The following is a 21830-nucleotide window of genomic DNA, read 5'->3' as shown; positions in this document are numbered from 1 at the left end:
AGTACATGACAGACTTCAAATGTCAGGTTGCTTCTTGAGCCCTAAATAAACCTGCTTAGACTACCGCTTTTGTTTTGTACAGCTGCAAATTGAGCTCCTTGCAAATCCATCCTGTGATCTTTCACTTAGTTCAAAGCTCTGGGTAGTTGTGTGTTTGCATCTCAGACACGCTGTCTTCCAAAAGCCCTAAAATGGCCTGAAGCAAAGGTCCACAGTGGCTGGGGGAAAAGCACACTTGCAATGGTATGCAAAAAAAAAAAAAAAAAAAAAACACCAAACAACAACAAACCAAACAAACAAAAAATAAACCAAACAAACAAACAAAAGAAACAAATCAAACAAAAAACCACACAAACACCTCACTCAGGTTGCAATTGGATGCAAAACCATACGCTTGGGTTGCAGTCGGGTACTCTCTGGTGATGAGCACCTGGGGGCAGTAAACACCGCTTGGATGCAGCCAGGGCCACAGGTTCCACTTCTAAAAGTGGCTGGCTGGGGGAGGGATTTTTTCAGCCCACAGAAACTCGTGTCTGGGTCATACAAGGTCTGTGTAGTTCTCTAGGCCTCAAAGCAGACATATAGGACAAGAGCGAAGCCTAGACCTCGCATGAGGTACAGGAAAGGACTGGACCTGCTTAGCCTACGTACAGTGCCAAGGAATGGCTACCTGCTAGCTAGCCCAAGACCTCCGTCCCTCGATACATGGCCTCGAACCTGGCCTGAATGAAGAGCCTGCGGCAGGGTGAGATGTGTTACTTAACTGCTGTTTGGACTGAGACCACAGGGATATAGGTAGAGGTGTTGCTCCACCAGCAGTGAGTGTCAGCCAGCTGGAATTTGCAATGTAAAGCATCAAGCTAAACTTCAGAGAAGTTCCTGAGGACTTTTTCTGGGGCAGGCTGTGGTTCCTTAGCAGTTTTGGGAAAATGCCATTGGGCTGGAGAGAGCTGACAGTGCTGAGCAGCCAGGGGCACTGCTTGAAAGCCCTTTTTTGATCTGAATTAGCATTTTAGTAGGGAAGGGCTGCAGGAGAGGTTCACATACTGCAGCTCCTCAGGCCCAGCACAAGCTCAGTCTCTCTCATCTGCATATCTGCAGCTCTGTAACTTGCCTTTAGAAGCAACACACCAGCTTGGTGCAACGAGGATTTTTCAAAGGATGCAGTCATGTTCTGCACAAAGCATTTGCCAAAGCAGAGGTCATATTGCTCTGCTTTCTGGAGAAAGCTTGCAAACTGAGTGACAGCCCCCGAGATCACTTCAGCAGTGGAAAGGATGGCATCAGACAATTAGTTCTTTCCGCATGCAGCACCGTTCTGCCTTCCCTAGAAAAACAGGCCAAGAAATCATTGATGTTGGCAGAGCGTGTAGTAGTGAGTGCATCGGCCAGGGCCTGTTCTCTGGCCCTTAGGTCAAGCAAGCATATGCAGAGCCCAGCTCATGTCCTCGGGGCTGACCTCATTTTCTCCCCAGGACAGGGTAAGCTCACCCGTTCTGCAGTCAAGACTAGCCCCAGGCTGCCAACGGGGAAAGCCCAGGGTGTCACGGGCCAAAACTGTGCCAGGGAACATGCTAACAGTCAAAAAGCACGGAGGGCTGTGTGTTGCCGCTTGAGGACGTGACCCAACCCTCCTCAGTCTACCGGTGTAGGTATCATCAATGAAAATAAGAGGAGCTGGTGGAAGCGATGCTCTGCTCATTTGTAAATGAGGCAAAAGCTTAAATTATTGTCCCTTCCCCTAGCAAAGTGCCTGCATGTGCAGGCTGGCTGGGGAGAGCTTTCCTGTGCTACATGGCTGCGTGGTCTCTCCTCTGCCCTGGTTGCTCACAAATAGATGGGAAACGTGGCAGAGGCATCAGGCACAGCAAGGCTCATCTTTCAGAGTCTGAGAAAGATGGCAATTTTACAATTCTGTGCTATGTGTGGATGAGCTTGCTGTGGCTTCCCCGCTGCACCAGTGTTTGTGTTGCATGGTGAGGATGAATCCAAACCCTCCAGTTGAGCTGCATCCCCGTGTAATCCTGCTGGCTGTGCGAGCAGCCAGAGTTCAGAGCCTGGCCAAGCTGCTTCCCTTGGATGACAGAGGCATGAGTCAGTTACGAGCTTGGTACAACCTACTTATTTATAAAGACTGTATACAAAGATGATTTTTTTTTTCCCCTCCTTGTCTATGGCAGACACTTCCAGCAGGGAGAAGTCTCTTTGCTCTGAACTCACAATGAGTTCCCTCAGCTCTGACGAGGCCTCGCTTCTCTTCTTCTTCGCAGGATCCAGTGGAATGGTTTGCAATCCATGGAGGTAGCAGTGAGCCACGCACGCTCCTCCGCACTTTCCAATTTGCAGTATGTGCCTGAAGCAGAGCAATGGCTGCAGGAGTCAGGCTGTGGGCAAGATCATACCATGTGTGTAGATAGATACCTACAGCATGACTGAGAGGGAACCAAAACTGTCAAGTTCAGAATTCTGCCCCCCCACAAAAGACCTTACCTGTTCAGTTACCACTGAACTCTAGAGACAGTAACATTAATTCTTCGCCTTTGTTTTTTCTAAGCACTACATCTGTGTAGTCCCTCCCGCCATGGAGCAGGTATTGAAATGACATAACAGGGCAGAGTTTCAGGCATGCCAATGCCGTGTTCATTTGCCTAAGTGTAGTCACGTAGTGCTATTTTAAGCACATTCGTTTACCCTTCCCAGCCTCTAACTGGTTCTTTTAAACATCCTACAATACCCAAAACACCCATACGGGTCTGGCATGTCTGACACAACCCATGAGAGTCCCACACCCTTTTGGACTGGCAGGGAAGGGCTGAGTGGGATATACGCATGTGCCTAAAATAGCACTAGACACCTCTGCTTCGGCAGCTAAATCCTTCCCACCACCAGCTTCAGAGTTTCCCTGGCTGGTCTGCACAGTCCACTGGTCCAGCTGCTGAAGTCTTACTAGCATGGGCTAATTTTCCATGTCAGTGCAATTTTAATTTGTTGGAGTTGCACCTGGTTATTTATTGTTTCAGCAAGAGCAGGATTTGATGGAATGTTCAAAGCCACATATAATACAGTTCGGGATAACCTGGCATGCACAAGAGCATTGAACAGTATAGAAATGCCAAAAGCAATACAGGATTTGATAGGACTTGGCTGCCTGCACAGTGTGACTACTTACAGATTACAGACCCGAATCTTTATGGCACTGCACCTTGTGTGGGAATAAGTGTTAGCAGTCAGCCTTAGAAGTGCTTCATAGCAACTTTGCACTGGAGTAAATGACTGTAAAGCATGCTATCATTTGGTACTTTAAATCTGCTAATGTAACAAGATCTTCCTACCTTAATGTTTGTATTTTTCACAATCCAGATGCAGTTATATTTGCCTTTTGGAGGAATATTGGCAGTCTCTGGATATGCCTGTACACACAGTTAAAGCAATAAATTTGCCTTGCCAATTGCATCACAGAAGTAAGTTTTGATTACAATGCAGCCCTGGTGCAAAAAGTGTTTCATTACACAAACCAACTGCTGTGGTAGAAAGAGCAAACAGACCCACAGTCTGAGTAGGTTTGAGTCAGTGAGACGGGCCTTGCTCTCTGGTAGAGCGACTCCAAAAGGCTCCAACTTTCGAAATTTTGACAGGAAGCAAAGGGGAAAAAGGGCAGGAATGCAAGAGCTGCTCCCCCTTTTTAACCTGCTCTGTTAAACCGAACTCTGTTTTACTGCTGGGATAGAGGGTCTGTGTGCAACACACAAAAATGCATTAGCGCCTCGTGGTTACATACAGTGAGTTTGAGCACATGGGTACAGGGGTTCGCATCTACCTCTGGCCACGGCACTGCCACCATTACACACGTCAGATGTCTCAGGAGTGGGACAGAAGGATGAGGAGACTTGAGGGACAGCTGAGGAAGCCGGCTAGCCCACCATGGGCCCTTGAAGGGCAGTGGGATGGGAAGGTCCATGTGTGGAGAGGCCTTCACCACCTGGCCCTGCCTGAGAGCCGTGCCTCTGGCAATTTTCCAGGTACCTACCTCATCTTTAGCTCCATAAGGATCTCCTCCCAGTGTTGGTGTTTTGAGGGTGGCCAGAAGGGCAGGGTTATGGGAGGAGGTGATGTATGGCAGGGAGCCAGGCAGAGGGTAGTGAGCCTGCACCAGGAGAGACACTGGCAAGCAGAAGGTGCTTGGCCACGACCATCCCCCTCGCCTGATGGGGACAGACTTTTTAACAGGGCCTGTTATGACAGGAAAAGGGGTAATGGTTTTAAACTAAAGGAGGGGAGATTCAGGTTAAACATGAGGAAGAAATTTTTTACAATGAGCGTGGTAAAACACTGGCCCAGGTTGTGCGGAGAGGTGGTAGATGCCCCATCCCTGGAGACATTCCAGGCCAGGCTGGATGGGGCTCTGAGCAACCTGATCTAGTTGAAGATGTCCCTGCTCATTGCAGGGGGGTGGACTACATGAGCTTTGAAGGTCCCTTCCAACCCAAACTATTCTATGATTCTACAATTCCGCAGGCTGACTCAGTGCAGCCTCACCACTCCCACTGACACCCCATGGAGTATGAGGCTGGGTCTTACAGAGGTTATTTAACATTGCCAAAACAGGGCAAGGTCTGATTTGTGGCCCTTTACAAGGTCCAGCCTACAGGTATGTCTGTCTGAGCCTGTTATAAACCTATACCATTTCTTGGGGATGCAAAGGCAAAAATGGCTCATTCTGGCAGAAATAGGAAAAAAAATAAATAAAGGTCTGGAGTCTTCTCTCTGTCAGCTGAAATGGTGAAATCCAGAGAGAGGATGAAGTATGAACTGCAGATTTTAACTGTTACCTTCTAATACAAGAACCCAGTTGTATGCTGGGTTGTGAACACATTTTCTGTTTTTCTCTGGCATGCAAATGCAATGGAGCCATGAAACATCAGTTAACATGACAACTGACACCTGCGGCTGGTGGTTCTCAGCTATTTTTTGTTTCCTTTTCCTTTTTATTCTGCATTTCCTTCTCTCACCTTCGTCATACAAGCCCTCTGACAGCTTGTCAGGCTCAGACAAGTCAGAGGGGCTGCAGCAAAAGTAGTTGCTTCCAGGTTACAATGATGGCAACTATTTACCTATTACACAACATCACATCAAGACATGCTGAAACCCTGCTTGTTCATCCCCCCAGCCCCTTCTTTGTACCGTGTCTCCCCACTTCAGCCCGATGGTGCCTGCACAGGATCCGTGGGCAGCACCTTCGCTTGCTGCAGGTAAAGGATCCATTGCGTGGCTGCTTTGGGTCGACCTGCCAGAGCCCAGCAATGCCTTGTCTCTGAATATGTTCCTGGAGAAGAGTCACAGGAAAGCTGGTAGGCATATTTTCAGGCTGAATAGACAAAATACTGAACACAGGCAGTTTTTAAGCTCTCAGCACTTTTTTGCGACCTAAAAAATGAAATTATTGTTGCTGTCAATAAAACTAGGTCCTGACACAGCATCCCCTTTGCAGATCAAACCCATGTTTGTCACAGAAGCAGAACTCTTCTGCCCTGAGAGATGCTGGATGTGTGATTCAAACTTCCAGATCAAAACTTGTTTTTGGAGAGCCACTCCCCCAAAAGAATGAAGAACAGCAAAAGACAGAGGGATGGAGGAGCAGCAGCCACCCTTCCTCAGTTCATTTATGGCAAAGCTCCTCTTGTGAATGGCAAGGAGTCTTCACACTGAAGACCAAATAGCAAGGGAGCTCTGGGTGTGTTTAAATAAAGCTAGGTTTAATTAGAGCTGTTAAAAAATTAAATGCAGAAACAGAGTGTATTTATGTTTGCACTCAAAAATATATTAGATCCCTAGGCAGATCTAGGTCAGCACAGCTCAAATAAAACTACTGGAAAACACAGCGTGTGGGAAAGATATCAGTTTTGCCTGTTCAGTCCAAGCGGGTTAACTCCTACAAGTGCTACAATACCCATACCCACAACCCCTGTCTTTGGTATCATGATGTGGCACAGATGATGCCAAGCATTCAGAAATCTTGAATTATCGTTCATTCATACAAGTTCTGGTTGGTTTTGCATTTTGATTTGGCTCCTTTCACTCTCCCTACTTGTGTCTTCTTTATAGCTACCACAATGCATCTTCCTGCATGGTCACGAGATTCAGAAACGTTTTCCTTTACTTTTATTAAAGCTGAGATTCTGTTATAATCACATGACTCAGAGTGCCATCGGTAGAAGAAAAACACCCGATATCTGAGCCTTGAGATAAATCCCCATATATTGGCATCTCCAAGTCGCATTGCTAAGCTGTTACATACCAAAAAGTTAAAAAAAGATATTTTGTTTCCTAAGAAATACTCAGGCTTCCTGTCTTCCAAGTGCCAGCCTCTAGGTCCAGACTCTGCCTAAGGAAATATTGGCAATATGGAGGCGCTACAGATCAAAGGGTCGGGGAAGGATGAGGATTTTGTGTGGATGGGGTTTGGCATGAGCTGGGATAGCGGTAAATGTTCTCTTAAGTGCTGTAGGGCACGGGGTTCTCTCTCCAAGGGGCCCCAGGATCTCCCCTTCTGTTGGCAAAGGAGGGAGGGCCTGTGCATGGCTAAGGAATCAGGGCAACAGTGTAAATTCCAGGAGTTGTCGAAATTCCAGGTTTTCATGCCAAGAAATCTCAACTTTTTCTATAATTATTTCGGAGTGAATCAGCAAAATGTTAGCAGCCGTCCTCATTCTTAATTTGGCCTCGTTTTTTAAATAAAACTTTAACTAGCAGAAATTATAACAGACCTAAACTAGCTACTTGAATGGACTCTTGGGATATAAAAAAGCAAAACTCTGCTGCTGCAAAGCACCTTGTTTTTTGCTGTTGTTTTTTGCCTGGCAACTATTTCAGAGGGGAACAGTGTTCTCAGAAACTTTTGGGCTACTCCAGTAAACACATATCACTTCATTCTGCAAATGCTGCAGGAAGCAGGTGCTCAAGGCATCCTGCATTTATCCTCTGGGCTTCCCCCCACCACGGCCCAGCTGCTGGTCCAGCCTCAAGCAGGCAGCAGCTTCCAGCTCCCTCTCTCCTCCCCCCCTCCACAGCCCGGCTGCGGTTTGCATTGTCATCTGTTGACCCTAGTGTGACACACTATTGACGTCCACAGCTTCAAGGGCCTTGTTTGTCTTTCCCACCCCACCTAATCCCAGAAATACATCAGCGGGAGCGTGAAACGTAATGCTTTTCGGCCCGGATTTGAACCCTTTACGAGGCAGGGGGGAACGGCTTCTGGCCTCCTCTTGCAGTCAAACCGCAGCTCCCTTCCTGAGCGAGTCTCAGAAGCACGGACACCACCCGGACGCAATGCAAGTGCACAGCAGAGCAATGCAAAGCAAAGCAGTGCAATGCAATGTAATGCAATGCAGAGTCGATCTCCGCGGCGCAAGGTAAAGCACTGCAGGGCAGCGTACCGCACGGCAAACCCGCCTGCCTGGCCGCTTCCCGGGGCGGAGAGAGGAAGATCCAAGCCCCGGTGCCCCACGGCCGCTACCAGGCGCTGCCTCCCCGCCAGAAACCGGGTCACGGCGCGCTTGCACAACCCGCCCCGCCCCCACGTGACCCGAGAGCCGCGCCCCCGCATGCAAATCAAGCCGGGCGGCGGCGGCCAATGGCGAGGCGCCCTCCGCCGTTGTATTTATAGACGCTATTTAAAGAGCCCTTGGGATCCTTCGCTCGGCGCTTGGGTGGCGGGTGGTGGCGGGGACCGCGGGCCGCGGCGGGGGCACGTGCACCCGGGGCGGGGGGAGGGGCCGGGCAGGGGCCGGCCGTTGGAGCGCGAGCTCAACCGCCACCTGAGGTCCGGCATCCGGGTGGGTCCGCTGGTGGCCGGCGGGGAGCCCGGGCGCGGCAGCCGCTCGTACGCCCGCTGCGCGCCGGGAAAGGGGCCCCGCTCGCTTTCAGGCGGGTGGATTTCGGGATTTGCCCTCTCTGTGTGTGCGGAGCTTAAGGTTAAAATCCGGGGCTCGTCAAAAGGTAGTTTTCAGTCAAGAGCCACCGATTTTCCAAGCGGTTCTGGTGTTTTTTCCTTTCAGATTATCCTCTCTGGCCAGGAACTTGGAGAAGTGCAAATCCTCTTTGCTGTTTCCCTTTCTCCCCTTTATAAAAAAGAAAAAAAATAGTCTCTTTATTGGATCTTTTTGTGCAGTGAGAGTTGGAAGGGAGACATAACACTTTAGGGCTGATGGGAGGCTTCCTGGCATCTGTGTCAGTTCCTGGCTACAAGGCGTTAAGGGAGCTGCTGCATTTTGTAATCATTCTGCACTGAAATAAATGATTAAGGTAAGCGAGTGGCAGTGGTGATTTGAGCCCGATCTCGCAAACTCACTCTTACACAAGTTGTCTCTGAGCAATTGGGACCCAAAGAATTTTCTGTCAGATCTTGGGCATGAGAAGAACAGCAGTTTTGTGAGTTATATCTCCATAGGTTGTTGTTGTGGTTGGTCTTTTTATTGTGTTTTTGTTGTTGTGTTGAGTTTTTTGTCCTCTCATGCAGCATTTGGTATACAGCTGGCCATCCTATTGAAATCAATAGCATTTTCCCTTTCACTTGGAGACTGAGCCTTCTGGTGTATGTGTATCATACAAATCTTTTCATTCAGTTGATATCTGCACTCCTCTCTCTCTCCTTCCCACAGTACTGTTGACCACTGACTCTGTAATAAGAATTGCAAAAGCCTTTACTCCTGTTTTAAAGAAGACCTCCATGACAAGCTGTTGGCAAGACAGCTTGGTTACTTTGCTCATGTGTAACTGAGAGGATGAAGATGGGAGACAGCAACTTCTTCAGCTCTTACTGCTTGGGCCACCAGAGCCAGATTGGTAGGTTTCCTTCTGGCTTTTTTTTTTTTTTTTTTTTTTTTTTAGGATTTGCCTCAAACTAGGAAAATAATAAAAAAATCCCAAGCTTAAAAAATCCCACAGTGACCTCAAACCCTACTCCTGTGTTGACAGTTGACTGCCTGCAGGGCTTTGAATAGCCTCCAATAGCTACTGCTCATTTCTAGCAAGCGCTTTACATAGATGCAGCTGTAAATGCACAGATTGCCTTGTGACCCCTGTTTTATTTGAGCATGCTGATGACACAAAATTGGGAGGAGTTGTCGACCCTCTCAAGGGCAAAGAGGCCCTGCAGATGAGTCTGGACAAATTGGAGAACTGGGCAATCACCAACTGCATGAAGTTCAACAAAAGCAAGTGCTGGATATTGCACCTGGGACACAGCAACCCTGGCTGTACATACAGACTGGGGGACAAGAGGCTGGAAAGCAGCTCTGTGGAGAGCAATCTGGGGGTTCTGGTTGATGGCAAGTTGAACATGAGCCAACAGTGTCCCTGGCAGCCAAGAGGGCCAACTGTGTCCTGGGTGCATCCAGCACAGCATTGCCAGCCAGACGAGGGAAGTGATTGTCCCGCTCTGCTCTGCACTGGTGCGGCCTCACCTGGAGCACTGTGTGCAGGTCTGGGCACCACAGGATTAAAAGGATATAAAGCTGCTGAAGAGTGTCCAGAAGAGGGCTACCAAGTTGGTGAATGGTTTGGAGGGGAAGCTGTATGAGGAGCGGCTAAAGTCACTTGGTTTGTTCAGCCTGGAGGAGACTGAGGGGAGAGGTCATTGCAGCTACAGCTTCCTCACAAGGGGGGGAGGAGGGGCAGGTGCTGATCTCTTCTCTCTGGTGACCAGTGACAGAACCGATGGAATGGCAGGAAGATATGTCAGGGAGGTTTAGGCTGGACATTAGGAAAAGGTTCTTCCCTCAGAGGGTGGTGGAGCACTGGAACAGGCTCCCTGGGGAGGTGTCACGGCCCCAAGCCTGACAGTGTTCAAGAAGAGACTGGACAACACCCTCAGACACATAGTGTGAACTGTGGGGTTGTCCTGTGCAGGGACAGGAGTTGGACTCGACGATCCTCCCTTTCAACTCAGGACATTCTATGATTCTATGATAGTATTTTCCAGCATAAAACCTAAATGGGATCTCGGAAAGGGAGAGACATTGTGAGTAAATCAGTAAAAATGACAACAGATTGCTCATTCTTCTTGTGTGTTTAAAACTATAACCTAACCAATGTCCATTCAATACGTGCAGAGACGTACTAGAACAGTAGTTTTAATAGAACTTGGGTCAGGCTCTTGAAGAACCTGTGTGCTAAAATATTGTCATGTGTTAAGTGCATTTTACAAGGGCTTTTTGATATGCTTAAGGTGCCCAATTTTCTTACTTGTTAAGGATCTCATCACTGCCACAGTGGGAGAGAGGAAAAAACATTTTTCATACGTGGAATGTACTTCAAGTGAGCTGTTTTTGTTTGGTTGGGTTTTTTCTCTAGTTTTTCTAACTGTGCTTTTGTTGGCATCTGCTTGAAAAAGAACTGCAATGTTTAAATTCAGCTTTAAAGCTGTAGGTTTGAATACCCCCCTGCAGTTTAATTAAGTGAATATACATAGCGAAATGCTTGACTGCTTTAGTGTATGAAGTTGACTAGGTTGGTAATTCTGCACTTTCCTCAGGCTCTGAATTATATTTCATGATTAATAAAAGCACAAACCAACCAGATCCAAAAAGAGTGGAGTTAAACTGGTTGTAAAGGGTCACTGGCAAATACCATCTGCATAGTCATTTTGATCAGTAACAGAAAGGATTCCCAATTCCCCACCCCTCTACTCGGTATGTACAAAGAAATGAACTGCTTTCAAATTTAAAATTACCAGATACCAGCGGGAGGAATGAAAGGAAGGAGGCTTCTGCACATCGAAGGTTAAATGAAATGGAGGTGGGCAGCAAGGAACAGACATACATGCCAGTCCCCTGCAGCTGCTGAGCAGAAGGCTTTTGTTCTGCAGGGCAAGATCAGATGAAGAGGCAAGCCCTGTGCTGGCAGAGGAAAGCAAGCTCCATCTGTAACAGCGCAGCCTGTGACAGTAACTGGCTTTCTGAAAGTCTCGTGCTGAAATTTAACAGCCCCTGGTGTCTTCTGGCAGTGACTCATACTTCTTGGTTAGCCACCTGAATTGGGGACTGATGCTGAAATCTCTCTGTCTCCCTCCCAGGTTCTCACCCGAATGTGTTTGCCTACTTGGTGTTCTACTAATGACTCATTTGAGTTATAAGCTCTGATACAGTTGTTTTTTGAATCACTACCCCTGAAAACTGAATAGTCTAGTGGATGCCTCAGGCTGTCAGTGTCTTATGTGCAGGCATGCAGCTCCACTGGTACAAAGTCCCTAATAGCCTTGGGAATGGCACATGCTCTTTTACCCTAATTGTGTCCACACTGAGACTTGTGCCGATAAAGGTCTTTAGTAAAAGATACTGAATACTAATCAATGTAGCTATACCTACACGTAGGTGTATAGAGAGATGTGTATATACATACATATAGAGATATGTGTGTGTATACATATATATAAGGGAAAAATCTGATTTTGCTTCTTTGCAAATGTTTCACAAAGGTTTAAGTTTGGCGTTCTCTGAATGTGGAAGTTGTTTGGGTTGAACTGCATTGGTAGAATTAAAGCATTATGTGGGCTGTGACAGGGATACTGTTCTGGATACAGAACAAAATAAACGCAACTATTTAGAGTTTGTAGCTACGTGGCAAGGACTGTGCAGATCTAATGGCTTGTTGGCAGCCGAAGGGAGGTGACTCGCTCCCACCCTTCCCTACGAGGCTCCAGGGTGGGTGATACTGGTTTGTCCCATATATTCACTGTTTCTGTTGCTTGTCTGCTGGCCGGTAAAGCTGAACACATTCACTCATGCAGCAGAAAACTACTAGTACTAAGGCTAATCACAGAAAAAAAAGTCACTAGTTCTCTGCTAAATTAATGAGCTAAATTATTTCCCACGTGTTTTGATGAGCAATAGAAGCAGTGCAAGAGGCCAGACAGGGCAGCCTGGAGAGGGACAAAGGGATACACTGCCTGTTTTGGATGCCACAGGCCACTAGCTAGGTGCACAATGAAGCTGTGCAGCAGAACTAAGACATTTTTGTACCAGAATTGCCACATTTGCTTTCCCAGTATGGTTATTTCAGCAAAGCTGTAGGGAGATGTCATTTTTCATATGCAGCTTTTTGGCTGTTTGTCTCCTGGCTGAAGACTGCTGTTCCCATCAAGCTACTGGTCTGTGTGAGCACATCCTAATTCTTTTCAGGCAAAAATCAGGCAGGGTGGTTTGAACAGTTGCACTAGTCAGTCTGAGCTCATCTGAAGTGAAAGGAGGAGAGCTTGCTGGAACTGCTCCATAGGCAGTTGGATAAGGCCAACATCCAGCAGAGGGGCTCAGGGTGGTAACAGGTTTTACTGGCACAGCCAGATTCAGAAGATGACATAAGTTCACAGCCAAAAAGAAAAAATCACCTCTAGATCCAAAATACATCATACCCTTACAAAAAGCAGTATTCAAGCCTTTTTTAGAGTAGCACTCAGACTACTTTAATGTACTTTTTGTTGAATTTTTCTGACTGTAAGTTGCACTAGTCTTTGGATGCTTATGCCAACTTGAATCTTGTCTATTAGTAGTGGTTCTGAGGGCATTTGAAAAGGAGTCAGAGTACAAAAATTGGACTTTGAGTTGTGGAGTTCATCTTGCCATCTGCCTGAGAGCGTCAAGAAAAGCAGGAGTAAGGGCATGCTGAGTGGGATCCCAAAGGAAACAAACCCAGTGTAGTTGCTGAGGAAGGTAGTTGCATTTTTCGCTTACACTAGAAACCCAAACAGAGTTGTTTTTTAGCTGAATGAAATATACTCCAAAGGAACATTGTGAGAATGGATTTTGGACTTCTGGAGATAGCTCAAAGTGTGGTTCTCAGTGCGATCTTTCTTCTTTTTTCTGTCCTCTGTCTGTCTTGTTAATTATTAATCTGGTGTGTTGAGAGCTACATTCTTATGAGCGACTCCACCCATGTTTCCAACCTGGGCAACTTGTCTTGCATTAATAGTCTGTGGACTAAAATTGCTCCTTCATAAACTACAGTACTCTGAAAAGAAACCCAGATGGCAAAGTGTACAGAAGGTGTGTCATGCAGGCCTTGTGGTGTGTTACGAGAACTGCCTTGCTTATCCATTATGCTGCTTTCTTAAATGACCTCTGCAGCATTCATTAAAATGGCCTCGGGTTGTTGAGGACTTCGCGGTCTTTTCAGCACATACAATTAATCAGGAGGGAAAAATAAATCTAGCAGCAGAATGAGTATTTTACTGGAACTGAATTGCAATTTCTGTGCATAATTTAACACTTTGGGGAGTGAGCATTCTCTGCTTGCTTGAAATAGTTTAGAGGTGGTTATGAAATAGAATGCATTTGTATAAACATGTCTTGAGACTAAAGACCTCATATTTAGTTTTCTCCAGCATTACGTCTCTGTCTATAGGATGTGCCATATAGTAATGACTAAGCTCTGTCGTGCAGACTGTTTCTCTTGCGAATAGATTTTAAATAGTCCTCCTAGCATAATTTCATTTTTTTACCCTTGAATGAGGGACTGTAGGATAAAACCTGATGCAAGGTAATTCTCTGCCTGTTTTATAGATGGGAAAACTGAGGAGAAGTTTGGCTGAAAGTGGCCTCAAGCTGGCAGTTCACATTTTTCATTACTTAGCAAGAAAAGCAGCTGTTTTAACACTTGGGTTTCCCCAAAATTGCAACCCTCAGAGTTACAGATAGCTTTATAAAGCTGACTCAAAGTTATCTGATTAATTTGCAGCAGACCAGAATATATAGTTCAAAGGCCAAGTATATAGTTCATCCTGTGTCCTCTTCTGCATGAGTAATACAGCACAATTTATGGACACTTAGTGAGAGATCCCACATTGATAAAGTTGATAATAATGTTTGGTATGAAATTTCCATGAAATCTAGTGTGAAATTTACTCGTGCCAACTGATGTGTAATTTACAAACATCTTTGTATTGTCCTTCTTTCTTGTTTCTTCTGAGATGAGGTATCTTATTTGGTAGAGGAGGTCATTAACCTGACCCTTTGGAAATCTCACTAATTCTGTTCAAGGGCTAAAGGATCTCTCAGCATGCACCACTGCAGCAGGATCTGGATCTTGGGCAATAAGCATTAGTGATGGCATTTAGAGATCACTTTTTGCTGTGATGATGTTGTGACGCTTACTCAGGTAAGAATAGGAGGGTTTAATAAGTTTGTTGTTAATGCATTTTTAAAGCCAGGGCTCCTTTATTTTACAGTTAAATAAAACCTGTTGGGCAGGTTAGGGTGTAGGCTGCCACACTTCAAACTACAGTAATTTACACTCCTTTGCCAGTGGTCTCAGCATTTACCTTCACATGTGCTACCTGTAATACAGCAGAAGTTTTTAATTTCTCCAGGATGAGGAACCACCTTGGTTAGTACAAAAATGCATTTTCACATTTCTGGGTCAAGCATATTTTCTGCAGCATCAAGTGGCACCCTGGTTGTACCCATTGCATGAAGGCAGCAGTGCTGCATTACCCTGTTGTGCTGGTGACTGGGAGCTACACAAAGCACAGGAAGAAAAACAGAGAGTTCGTTTTCTATGCGAGACTGAGGGTTACAGCTGATAGACGGTTTAGGGGGCAAATTAGTGTTTAAGTGGAAATGAAAGGGCACCAAGCTAAGACTGTCACCTAAAAGTCCATTGCTTAGCTGCCACTGAACTCCATAGGTGTCTGTGCTCATGTTGCACTGCCTTGTTGGACAATGTGGTTTTGGGCGCCAGGGGTTCTGCCTCGGGCACTGGCAGGGCTGTCCCAGTCCCAGCTGTCCTACACCTGCTCCAGTGGGGCATGGCTGAGCAGGATGTCCACAGCAGGTGGCCCTTCTCCTGGCTGGCACTGGAGGTGCTCAAAAGGTAGCCTCAGCCCACCTTATTTAGAGGGTCAGGGTGTTTTATTCACCTCCATCAACTCTGCAGAGGGGATGTAATACCCAGTGGTTAGAGCACCTGTGTAGAGATGGGACATAATGAGGTGTGATGCCCTCTCTGCCGAAAGAGGTTCAAAACCATATCTACCCCTCCCAGGAATGTGATCTTACCACTGTAATATCAGATATCCTGAGTAAGGGCTCTCTCTTTTTCCCTCTTCTGAAGGCTCTGTGAGTTTGACTTTTTTACTCCAAGTTTCCTAATGATTGTTTTGCAGACAGGTAAGCAGCTTATCTGTCGAGCCTGGCATCTCTTATCTCATTCCAGGGAACAGACCCCTGAAGATGAGGCATGTGAGACTTTCATTGGACCCAGCTCTGTGCATTCTCATTTGATACCCTGAAGTTGAATCACTGTTGATCTGTGGAAACCTGCTGCTCTGAAGCCTGAATGTGTTAGCTTGCTTGTGGGGTTCCCAGTTCATCAGATAAGGCGAACCTTATTTCCCTATTGATCCGTCAAGCAAGAACTTTCAGTAGCCTGTGTTCAGGGCACAGAATATACAGGACTGCAGCAAGGTATGCTACTGTCTGGGGCAAGATAATAATTCAGCACTCCCCTGCTCCACAGAGGCTCCCTGCAAGGTCTCCCACTGATCTCCAAATTCACAAAGAGCTGCTGTCTTTTGTTCTTTTTTACATTTTGTGCCTCTGTTGAAGGAACATCCAGAGCTGGATTGCTTTCTCCCACACCCTTGGTACAGCCCCGAACGTGCTACTGGCCCATGGTTCCTGGAGAGGCCCAGAGGGAAACCACAGGATTGATTTTGGCCGTAAGTGGTAAAAATGGAGATTTTTAAACAGATGTCACAAATGCTACTAGTGATAGGTTTTGGAGGGGGATGATTATTTCTTCATAAAGCAAGTTAGAATTTTGCCAGGAATTAATTTGGCCAAGTGTTCCTACTAAACCTCAAAACTGACAGCAAAACACCACCAGTACAAACACCAGTTTAGTCTGGAGAGCTGGTTTTAATAGTCAAGGGAAAGGTACTTCTGCAAAGAAGACAAAAGCTGCATTAAGTTAACTGCGTGCAGTGGCACACTGAGAAAGAAGAGCATACTTTAGAGAGCAGGGAATTGTTACATCTATAACAGTGGCTAACTGGTGAGATTGACTTGCATACCCTTCGCACTCTTCACTTGCCTGGCCAGGTTGTGTGCATGTATTTGGAGCATGAATTCTTGCACAGTCAAACCTGGAATTAATTTTCTGCAAATGCGTGTGCCACTGAGAAAGTGCACTGAGTGAACTTTTTTGTCCAGGCAACTCAAGTGCTTGCAGAAACCTACCACAAAAGAGCTGTGAAGACTGACAAAAAGAGTAACTGAATAAACCTAATATATTACAATATTTGTATTTTCTCCTCACCCCCAACTATAACTGTATGTTGTAGCTGGCATTTGCATTAAAAATGCGCAGGTAAGGAATACAGAAGCAAAGTTGCTTCAGTAAAGAGTTCACACAAAAAGTTAAGGCTAACAGTTTCACATGGACGGCTGCTATTCTGTAATGTGTTATCCGTCATCAAACTGTGAAGTCATGCAAAAATGATATGCTGGCAGTTCCTATCATTATCTCATAAATCTTAGGCTTTATTGCTGGGCTGTTGCAGTTTTACTGTGTCATCTCGGGCAAGTGGTTTGAACCTGTAGTGCCTCAGTTTCCCCTGCTGCAAAGTGGAGGCAACGCCCACAGCACAGGGGTGAATTGGCCTTGCAAAAGCAACCTGAGAGTCTTTGTTGAAACAGCCCACATGTAAGATTGCAAAATGTTGTTCCACAGATTGTTTCTAAAAAGATCATAATGAAAAATCAGCTAAATTTCTTTGAGTCTAGACATGAGCCCAAGGTCCTGATCAATACCCATTGTCTCTCTAAAATGTAGAATGTGGTATGTGAGGTACTGCTGAAAACATGTCTGCTGTCACAGTCTGTACTGTTATGTCCATTAACAGCTAATTCATTGGCACGAAGGCTCTCAAATCTGCAGTAGCGTATTCTACTTGGTTCACTTTGTATCACAGGATAAATGGAGCTGACCCTTCCTTCCTTCCTTCCTTCCTTCCTTCCTTCCTTCCTTCCTTCCTTCCTTCCTTCCTTCCTTCCTTCCTTATTTGGGAGCTGTTTCTGAGTTCATTGGACACTTTCATTCAACACATGTAAAAAGTGTTGGAAAAGTTAAATGTTTCAGTTGATTTGGAAACTTTTTGTTTTGTTTTTGTTTTGGGAATTACCAAAATAAAGCAACAGCAAAATTTAGGACTCTGGAAGGAACAACCTGTCCTTTTTGCAATTTTTTTTTTAAATTTCTTTGAACTAAATTGAAAGCATTGGGGTTTTTTTTTACATATCCATACAGAAGACAAATGGAAAAAAAAAAAGGCATGCTAATCATTGTGAGGCATTATACAATAAAAATGTACTTATGGTAAGGGAAAACAGAGTCTGAGAATCAGAGCTAATTCAAACCAGAACCTGAGATCCAAACACTGAATGCTTTTAAGGACTTCTGAAATCCAAACATCCGTGCTGCAAACTTCTAAAAAATAAAGCAGAACGATGTGAAATGTCAGAAAATGAGAATGATTTTTAACATTTGGCTCTCTGTTCTTCCATCTTTTGTCCTTTGCTGTTCTTTTTCAGTAGCTATAGAGGCCACTTAGGCTGTCTCTTCCTTCCAAAGAGATGCTATGGAGGTAAAAAAACCAGAGGGCCCATCCTGTCAGTAGAAAATTTCCCCTGAATCTCTATCACATGGTGACAGTGCTACTTCTCTCAGCGATTCTGTCTTCTGTTATGATGCAGGCGGTCAGTCAGCTTGGAGTGGGTGTATCAGAAGGCAATATAACATGCTTTGATGTGGCCTGTGCCAGGATGTATTACCACTCTAGCTTTGAGAAATATCAGCAGAAGGTGGTTTTGATTAGTTGCTATTATTTGTGCAGTCATTATTTCAGAGTATCTACTAGAATACTGAAAAAAACCACTGCTTTGACCAAGCTGTGAAAAACCTGCTGAGGTTTGGAGAATTGCAGGGATGATTTCCCTTCTATTAAATACTCTTTTGCTTATCATATTATCTTGTGATTTTATAGATAGCCTAGTCTCTACTTTTATTTATGCCAGACCTTATCTACAGTTTTTCATGTGTTTCAGTTTTAAATGGAGACAGTAGCTAATGGAGGGTACGACCTATCTTTCTTTTGTTGTTGTCTTTTTAAAAGCGTAGTTTAAGCATGATAAGGAAGAGAACATCACAGAAAAGTTCTCTCACGGGGGCTTCAAAGTCTTTCTAGCACCCTGTGGCATTCTCTCTTGTGGTTTATTTGGGGGTGAACATTGGGAAAATGCTTTTGGAGACTTTGTTATAGTTTTGATCACTAAAAAGAGAATGGATGTTTGACTCCAGGGTGTAAATGAGAAACAAAGAGATCAGTTCACCCCCCCGCCCCCCTCCAACACTGTGACCCTTTAATGCCTGTGAAGCTGTTCAAAGGGGACATCACATGGCAGAAGTGCCTTTCTTTGGAGTTCCATGCTGCAAGAGTAAGTAAAGCAACCATCAACTGCCTGTGGTCCCTCTGTCTTGCTCCCAACATGGGTACATGCCAAGCGTGGAGACAGGGTGAATGGGGCAGAGGTTAGACTGAGAGTGTTTACCTACTCCTTTAGATATAATCCTCCAGCTGTTTAAATTTATGCTGAACACAGGGCTGGTCCTGCGAAGAGCCAAACATTAGAAGCCACCATGGTGGTCTAGAAAAAGGGAGGTGCCTTGATGTAGAGTCTGATACAAGCCTGGAACAAATCATATGAAATCCTTTGAGCTTACCATGAAGGTATTAAGGGTGAAACTGATGGCATTAAACCCCTTTCTGCTTTCTTAGTTGCAGAGCAGGCTGTTTACAGCAAAGATTATAGACCATGCAAAATTGATTCAGGGAGCACTGACCTTGCATTACTTTGTTCAAATCATTGTAGAACCATTAGAACTGAGTATTGAGTGTGCATGTTTTCAATGCCGCAGTGGACATGAAGAGTCTTTACCTACCCAAAGGGAATTGTCAGCATAGATGTGTTATAGAGCTAAATTTCCCAGTTAATGCAGAACCAGATTGTAGTCACACACATATTTTTGACAGCTTATATTATGTAACTTGGAAGCACTAATGTAGACCAGGTGGTGGGCTCAACTTTGGTGGCAGGGCAGAAAGTGGCATTTCCAGGGAGAGCTGTGCTGGAAAGTGGTTTGTTCCCATATATCCACACAGAAACTCCTGCTCTCCTGTAACTATACTGGCTTCTTTTTTAATTGCAGAGCAGAACAAAGAATTAGCACTTTTGCAATCAGCAGTTGTAAGTAGACATGATATAAGGGCTAACTTTTACTCACGCAAAGTTCTATTTTATGCCTAATTTACATGTGTAATTGCCTGTGTAATTGCATGTACAGATTGAGAATGTAAATGAGCATATGCTTCTTAAAACCCATTCAATAGGGTAAATTTTGTTCTCCCTCTTCCATTGGAATGAGAGTCTGAGCCTCTTCACTAGGACTTCAACAAGCTGTGCCTAAACCCTCAGAAGTTAGCACTGCAGCTGCTAATGTTTCCCAGGTAGCCTGGTGCAGTTGGAGTGGATGGTTATAAAGCTCAGGGGTGCTCTGGTCTGTGTTTACTCTCCTGTCCTAGAGAGGAGTTGCTAAAATGGCAAAGGTTATGCCATCACACTGATGTAGGTGAGCTCCAGAACCTTGACTCTGAGGCAAACTCTTGCCAGTTCTTTGGATGTCGGCAATGTTGGATATGGTTGTTAAGGCATATTTTTTTTTACATCTTGCTGGATGCTGTTGTTATTGTTGTTTTATAGAGATGAGCTCAGCTACAGTTCTAGATTTCAGCTTTCTGGTGGAAGAGTAGAGAACAAAATGGGACAATATGTTTAAACGCAGGGGATGAAATACCAGATTCTTTGTCTGTGTGATATTCCAGGATGAGAGAAATACTCTTGTTTTGTATGAAAAATGGCATTAATGAAGCTGAGGATGGTGCTGTAGGGCGGGAGACTTCTGTGGTAGTCTTCAAATATTTATCTTTACTGTGGAAACAGAAGTAAATGCAGGAAAAGGGAAGAGTCATTCTTGAAGAATACCTCATTAGGAGATACAAGAAGGCTGCCTTCTGTTCTGCCAAGAACAAACTTAGTTTAGGTGGGGCTCCATGACAGCTGTAATACATGTGAATGGGATGAATGCTGTCCCTGTAGCCTTTCTGTTTGCTTGTGAATCTGTCCCTGGCCAGGTGGTGCAGTCTTTGGCTCCAGCATAATAACTGGGAACACATGGGCAAGAACTGTAGTCAGGACAAAATTCCAGTTGAGTCACTGATGGATTGTAGGTGTAGGAGCTTGCTCGCATACTTTTGATTGCAGGATCTGGGTCTTAGCTGGCAAAATTTCTTCTGGATTGCTGGTCCTGGAATCTGTTATTTCTCAATCTTCCGAACATGCCAGAACTTGGCTGGCAATATGGTATGCTTGCTGGACAGGAGCATATAAAACTTTAATAGAAACTTTATTGATTAGATTGTCTCCCAGGGAACAGATTCGGTGTAATAATTATAGTGAATGGAAGTGGCTCTTGCTTCACTGAAACAGAATTGTTCTGCTGCAGGTCTGCTCGTTGGCGGGACTCTTTGATCAGTGTTCAAGGGCTACGCTAATGGAGGTTAGCTAGTGTGTAACTAGGTGTTGAGTAGCTCTTACACTGTCAAGTACATATTTGATAAGGGAATGAAGAAATGAAGATGAAATATGAGTCTGGTTTTGCTCTTGTCTTTTGAGTAATCAGGGCATTCTCTTTAACTTTTAGAAAATCTAACCTCTGAAATATCTTGCATCTGAAATATCTGAAGTAATATACCTAGCAGAGATAACCAGGGAGCACAGGAGGTGGTGGGAGATTAAAGCAGGTGACTTGGGTTTTGTTTGCAGCTCATATACTGATTTTTATGTTCATATAAGAAGTTAACATACAACATCCTGTGCCTTATATTTCTATACAATAGGGATAATAGTATTTCCTTTATTAAAAAATAGTGATCTGTAATCCTTGGACAACGTGCTATGGCAGTTAAAAGTACTTTGCATGCACACTAACCTGTATAACTCCCTTGTGATAAGGCATATACTGTTCACTGTATTTTGGATAGGCCAAGTCATCTGGTCCTCCTTCACCAAGGTACAGTCACACATCTCTGGTCCAGGTTCCTCTTAGTCTGAAGAGTAGGAAACCAGTTCAACAGAGGCTTAGCCTAGTGATGACCTTTGCAGCTGGAGGCCAGCTGCTGCTCCTCTCTGCCAGCTGCAAAGAAGGGGAGGTGGTGGAGAGAAGTGCTGCTAGTCCAAAAGTAGGAAAGGCTCTGCATTGCAGAAATTCAAAGTCTCTATGCTTACTTGCCTCTTGAGAAGCCCATTGTATATCATTTTCCCCCTTGCTCTTTTGGGAAAGAAGAGCCCTTTCTGAACTCGAAGGTATCCTGGCAAAGATTGAGACCATCCTCTGTAATGGGAGCAAACAAAGCACAAACTGTGCAGAAGTGGTGCCTGAATATGAACTTTCCCATACTGAAGACTCACCTATGCCTGGCATAGCCTTGGATCAGCTCTGACCTCAGCCTAGGATAAAATGGGTGGTCTTTGTCTCAATTTAACTTCCATTCACTTAAATGGAAGATTTTTTCCTGGGGATGACTGAGAGACTTCTTCCATAAACCTGTGTTTTTTCAGATATATTTCTAGAGGGGGTGCAGAGAGAAGCTTAGTTGATTTGTGTGAAGTCTAGGAGTTATAAATGCTAAAAAATGTTTCAGAAATAATATCATTACCCATTTT

At 45.0% G+C, this 21830-nt stretch overlaps 1 long non-coding RNA gene across 1 annotated transcript; it reads left to right on the top strand.

The window, feature by feature from the left end:
* Positions 1-7802: 7802 nt before the first annotated feature.
* On the top strand, positions 7803-12771 carry LOC139827041 (uncharacterized). The gene is made up of 3 exons (XR_011737225.1): positions 7803-8301; positions 8658-8841; positions 10733-12771. It is a non-coding gene; the product is annotated as an uncharacterized lncRNA (long non-coding RNA).
* The last annotated feature ends 9059 nt before the right edge of the window (positions 12772-21830 follow it).

The sequence above is a fragment of the Patagioenas fasciata genome, chromosome 1 (genome assembly GCF_037038585.1).
Source record: "Patagioenas fasciata isolate bPatFas1 chromosome 1, bPatFas1.hap1, whole genome shotgun sequence".
Lineage (NCBI taxonomy): Eukaryota > Metazoa > Chordata > Aves > Columbiformes > Columbidae > Patagioenas > Patagioenas fasciata.
The sequence above is the reverse complement of the archived record's forward strand: the minus strand, read 5'-3'. Positions and strand labels throughout refer to the sequence as shown.